Below are 6,041 nucleotides of genomic sequence, written 5' to 3' on the forward strand. Positions count from 1 at the left end.
CATCTCAGAATACCATGTTCTGTAGCTAGAAAGAGGAATGAATAATAGGAGATAGGGACAGAGGAAATTTTTCAAAATCTTAAACAATCCATATTTCTTAACTCTGTCAGACAATAAGCTCCCAGAACTTAAAATAAATGGGATATGTGCATTTGTTCACTCCTTTGCTCTTGCACTGTGATAAGATGTACCTGAACTTTACCTGGTGTTTGATTGAGTTTGTGTGCTCCTTTGACCTGAGCAAGCAGAGGTAGGCTTGAATTAAAAAAAAAAAAATCGTGCTCACTTCGGCAGCACATATACTAAAATTGGAACGATACAGAGAAGATTAACATAGCCCCTGCGCAAGGATGACACGCAAATTCGTGAAGCGTTCCATATTAAAAAAAAAAAAAAATCAGTTCAGAGTTACACCTTCCAAATCCATGAAACATTTACAGGAAGTTCAAGTAAGACCTGAGAAGTGACAGGACTAACTTTATTCTAAGATCTGCACAAAAGTGACTTAACCTTGCAGCAAAAAGTTGTATTGGTTCCCTTTGGTGCATTACATACAGTATTAAAGTTTTTGTGTTTTTTATTGTTTTGTTTTTTTAAAATATATTTTATTGATTTTTTACAGAGAGGAAGGGAGAGGGATAGAGAGTTAGAAACATCAATGAGAGAGAGACATCGATCAGCTGCCGCCTGCACACCCCCCACTGGGGATGTTTTCCCCCCAACCAAGGTACATGCCCTTGACCGGAAGCGAACCTGGGACCCTTCAATCCGCAGGCCAATGCTCTATCCACTGAGCTAAACCGGTTAGGGCTTTATTGTTGATTTCGGAGAGGAAGGGGGAGGGAGAGATACAAACATCAATGATGAGAGAATCATTGATCAGCTGCCTTGTGCACACCCCCCACTGGGGATGGAGCTCACAACTCTGGCATGTGACCTCCTGGTACATATATCAATGCTCAACCACTGAGTCACACCTGCCGGGATTTCCTGTGATTTTTTTGAACGGACAAAGTATTTTGAAAGTAGAATTCTGGAGCCAAAAGATTCTGCAGAATGTAGTTGGAGAACCACTGCAGTGAACTACTAAGGCAAAGCTTTAGGATTCAAATCTGAACTTCATCACTTCCTAGTTCTGTGACTTTGGGCAAGATACTTAGCCTCTCCTTCCTCCATAAAATAGGAATAATAATCGTACCCATGTCATTGGGTTATTGTGATTAATTGAGTTAATGCATGTAAAACATTTAAAACAGTACCTGACACATGTAAGTGCTCAGTAAACGTTAAGTGTCGTTGCCCTCGCTGGTGTGACTCAGTTCGTTGGACATCGTCTGTGCATCAAAAGGTTGCTGGTTTGATTCCAGGTCAGGGTGCATGCCCAGGTTGTGAGCTCAATCCCTAGGAGAGGCATGCAGGAGTCAGTCTATCGATGTCCCCCTCTCACATCAATATTTCTCTTTCTCTTCCTCTCTCTCTGAAAATCAATAAACTATTCTTTTTCTTAAAAAGTTAGGTATTGTGTTGCTGTGACAGTTTATAAAAACAGATATCAGGATCCCAGTTTTGAAATTAAAACTCAGAACTTGTTACTTGTTCTTGGAAATAAGGAAACATCAAGAATAACATGGCCAGACTTAGCACAAGTCACATAAATTGTCTTCTCTCTTGGCTTTGCACTTCATTCCCATATGGTTCCTCCTCTTTCAGTCTCTCATCTTCTTATTCTAGTCTCTCTATTTCTCAGATTCTATTTGAACTATCACAAAACGGAATGAAATATTCAAAAAACTTAGAGAATAACTTTCTAAAATCCCAGCTCATAAACTATATTGCCATAAGATTATGGACCATGCTTCTTCTGACAGAGTTTTTAATTTGTTTATCAGAAAGTACATTCCTTTTATTTTCATCTGTATGTGGTAACACTTCCTGAGCTTGTTCTAATAGCTTGTAGATAATGCACAAATTTTTGAAGATATAATGAAACAAATAGATATTACGCAGATGTCTGGGGAAAGAAAGCACATGGTTAGAGCACTTTAGTAAGGACTCACAACAGTTTCTACTAATGTAATAGAAAACCTAAACTAGCAGGTAAATATAATGACAATTACATAATTCTGCTGTGCTGAGATCAAATTACTTCTGGTGGCAGGAACTCAACATAATTGGCAATATTTTTCATTTTTTTTCTTTTTTTAAAAATTAAATCTTTATTGTTCAGATTATTACAGTTGTTCCTCTTTTTTCCCCCCATTGCTCCCCTCCACCCGGTTCCCACCCCACCCTCCGCCCTCACCCCCCCTCCCACTGTCCTCATTCATAGGTGCGTGATTATTGTCCAGTCTCTTCCCGCATCCCCCACACCCCTTTCCCCTCCAAGAATAGTCAGTCCACTCCCTTTCTATGCCCCTGATTCTATTATAATCACCAGTTTATTCTGTTCATCAGATTATTTATTCACTTGATTTTTAGATTCACTTGTTGATAGATGTGTATTTGTTGTTCATAATTTGTATCTTTACCTTTTTCTTCTTCTTCCTCTTCTTAAAGGATACCTTTCAGCATTTCATATAATACTGGTTTGGTGGTGATGAACTCCTTTAGCTTTTCCTTATCTGTGAAGCTCTTTATCTGACCTTCAATTCTGAATGATAGCTTTGCTGGATAAAGTAATCTTGGTTGTAGGTTCTTGGCATTCATCACTTTGAATATTTCTTGCCACTCCCTTCTGGCCTGCAAAGTTTCTGTTGAGAAATCAGCTGACAGTCATATGGGTACTCCCTTGTAGGTAACTGACTGTCTTTCTCTTGCTGCTTTTAAGATTTTCTCTTTGTCTTTTGCTCTTGGCATTTTAATATGATGTGTCTTGGTGTGGTCCTCTTTGGATTCCTTTTGTTTGGGGTTCTCTGCGCTTCCTGGACTTGTAAGTCTATTTCTTTGACCAGGTAGGGGAAGTTTTCTGTCATTATTTCTTCGAATAGGTTTTCGATATCTTGCTCTCTCTCTTCTTCTGGCACCCCTATAATTCGGATGTTGGTGCGCTTGAAGCTGTCCCAGAGCTCCTTATGCTATCTTCGTATTTTTGGATTCTTTTTTCATTTTGCTTTTCCCGTTGGGTGTTTTTTGCTTCTTTGTATTTCAAATCTTTGATTTGATTCTTGCAATTGGAACTCTGCATAATATCCTTTATTTCAATCAGTGTATGCTTAATTTCTAGTTGGTCCTTTATCATAACCTCGAGGGTCTCACTAGATTTCTTGATGGTCTCACTACATTTATCGGCGGTTTCTAGAAAGTTCTTGAAAAACCTTAAAAGTGTGGTTTTGAACTCTATATCCAATAGTTTTCTTTCCTCCATTTCTGTCATTCGTGTCCTGTTTCTTTGTCTCCGCATTTTTTATGCTTCCCTGTGTTGGTAGAGTGGCTTTGTGTGTTAGGTGTCCTATAGGGCCCAGTGGCTCAGCCTCCCCAATTACCAGAGGTGGACACCCTTTGTGTACCCCTTTGTGAGCTTTGTGCACAGTCTTGTTGTAGTTAAGTCTTGATTGTTGTAGGTATCACTGAGAGGAATTGACCTCCAGGCCTATTGGCTGTGAGAATCAGCTGTGTCTACAGTGGGAGAACTTCTGTGCTGAAGACACCCTTATGGGGCAAGACTTGCTTCAGTGGGGCTTTGGTGCTCACTGAGTCTGCCCCCTGAGTGTGTTCCTTATGGATCTGAGGAGTTGTAATCTGGATGGTCCCACTCTGACCACTGGGTACACTGGCTCTTGGATCTCTTAAGGAGGTGCTAATTTAGCCTCTGCCTGAGGCTACCCAGCAGGAGCTACAAAGAGATCTGCAGATTCCTCTTCCTTGTTTGGGGTTTGGAGGTGCCCAGATGAGGCCCAGCTATGAAGCAATGCAAGCTGCTGTGGGGCCTTGGGCCTTCTCTTGGAAGTTCTGGGTCTGTCTGGCCCAGCTGCAGTTTGTTAGGTAATTTTCAGATTGCAAAGGGCCAGGGCATTCATATGCAAAAGCCTCTGCTGCAGCTTGGGTGGGGCGGGGTCTCAGAGGAACAACAGGGTGGAGCAAGCAGCTATGGCTGATCCTCAGCCCTGCCCTAAGAGGCCCCCGGGTCTCAGTGTCCCGGTAATCGCCGCAAGCACCTTTGAGAGAAAGCCGCCCTCGAGTTCCGAGTTCTGCCCGCTGCCAGACAGTCCAGTTTCTCCTAGTATGAGTCTAGGTCCCCAGAGACTCACCCGGAACTGGAGTTCAGAGTAGTCGGGAGCTTGTGACTTCCTCCCGAATCAAAAAGACAGCCGCGTCCTCAGTCGCCAGCCCTTGCCGCGTGCGCTCGAGCCTCCATACCTCTGCACTCCACTTCCGCAGCTCCTCTGAGTCTCAGTGTGCTTTTCTCTTTCCTTCTAGTTGTAGAATTTCCACTCAGCCCGCCTTCCTGTAGTTCTGGATGATGTCCGTTTTGTCTTTTAGTTGTATTTTTGGATTTGTTGTGGTAGGCAGCGATTTCCGGTGTTTACCTATGCCGCCATCTTGGTTTCTCAATATTTTTCATGTTACCAGTATATAGTGCTTTATTGTTTTTGAAGCAATTTTATAGTGATGATTTTATTTTCTAGGCTTATTTTTGGCCACTGTAAACTAGTCATTTCCACATTTTCTCCACATATCAATGCTTTGCATATGAGGTTTGAGTTTCAGTGTTGCAAAAACTCACTTCAAATACCTCTTTAGGCCCTGGCCATAGTGGCTCAGTTGGCTGGAGCATTATCCTGTACACCAAAAGGTCACAGGTTCTGGTCAGGGCACATACCTAAGTTGCAGGTTTGATCCCTGGTCGGGGCACATAGGGGAGGTACCGATTGATGTTTCTCTCTTTCTCCAGTGAGGATTTAAAAAAAAAACAACTCAAGAAAATAATACCTCTTCATTGAACTATTGCCTGTGTCATATTTATACATGCCTTAAGTGAGGTTAAATTTTAATTAATCTGGCTGAAATATTTCCAGATTACAGAATTGGGAAAGGAGATTTGGGTTTCAGTTTTAATGTGATGTCCTTTGCTTTGTATAAGTCCATTAACCTCACTGTCACTGGTTTCTTATCCCTAAAGAGAGAGACATTTTTAGTGAAAAAGAAATTTTTATTGAATTCATTTTAACAAGATCGACAGTTAAGCAAAGCTTCTTCTGATAATTGTGGATGATCTAGAGATGCCTTTATTTTGAGGCATCATCCCTTTGCAGCAAGGATTTCAGTGACCACTTTGGGCTATATTATCCTAGACCAGTGGTCGGCAAACTCATTAGTCAACAGAGCCAAATATCAACAGCACGATTGAAATTTCTTTTGAGAGCCAAATTTTTAAACTTAAACTATATAGGTAGGTGCATTGTTATTAACTTAATTAGGGTACTCCTAAGCTGGCCTTTGCTAAAAACGTCCTCAATCTGAGGGGTCGACCTCAGAAAACGTGCCCCCACTTCTTCTAACGCCACTTCTTCAAAATAGACTCTCCCAGGCCGAAAACCGACTTCTGCGCATGGGCCACGAAGTTTCAATCACACTGTACGTGCGTGCCCGCACGTGATATTTTGTGGAAGAGCCAAGGGGCCAAAGAGCCACATGTGGCTCGCGAGCCGCGGTTTGCCGACCACTGTCCTAGACAGATTTGCTTAGTGTTCTTTATGAAGATTTCTAAATGCTTCCCCAAAGTCTCCAGTACATGAAGGCACGTCTCCCTTATATCTAATCAAAAATTTTATCTCTAGAATTGGTTATTCTATCCACATTGTCATCCGTCTATTCATGAAATTATTTTCACTCTTGTTCTTTTTAAAATTGCTTAGACTGAATGTTGGAGTATTTAAGGGTCTCAATGACTGCTACCCCCTTCCCTGCTTGTATTCTGAACTAATTGGAGGGGGGGGGATAAAATAATTAGGAGTCAAAGCGTTACTATCTGTGGACAAGCAGCTTCCTCTTACTGGACCTCAAAAATGAGCAGATTTAATGATCCAATCGCAGGCAAGACT

At 41.6% G+C, this 6,041-nt stretch overlaps 1 non-coding gene across 1 annotated transcript; it reads left to right on the plus strand.

Moving 5' to 3' along the window:
* Positions 1–278: 278 nt before the first annotated feature.
* LOC111828398 lies at positions 279–385 on the plus strand. Its single transcript, XR_002832265.1, has one exon. It is a non-coding gene; the product is annotated as a U6 spliceosomal RNA (small nuclear RNA).
* Positions 386–6,041: the final 5,656 nt, after the last annotated feature.

The sequence above is a fragment of the Myotis lucifugus genome, unplaced genomic scaffold, assembly GCF_000147115.1.
Source record: "Myotis lucifugus unplaced genomic scaffold, Myoluc2.0 scaffold_352, whole genome shotgun sequence".
Classification (NCBI taxonomy): domain Eukaryota; kingdom Metazoa; phylum Chordata; class Mammalia; order Chiroptera; family Vespertilionidae; genus Myotis; species Myotis lucifugus.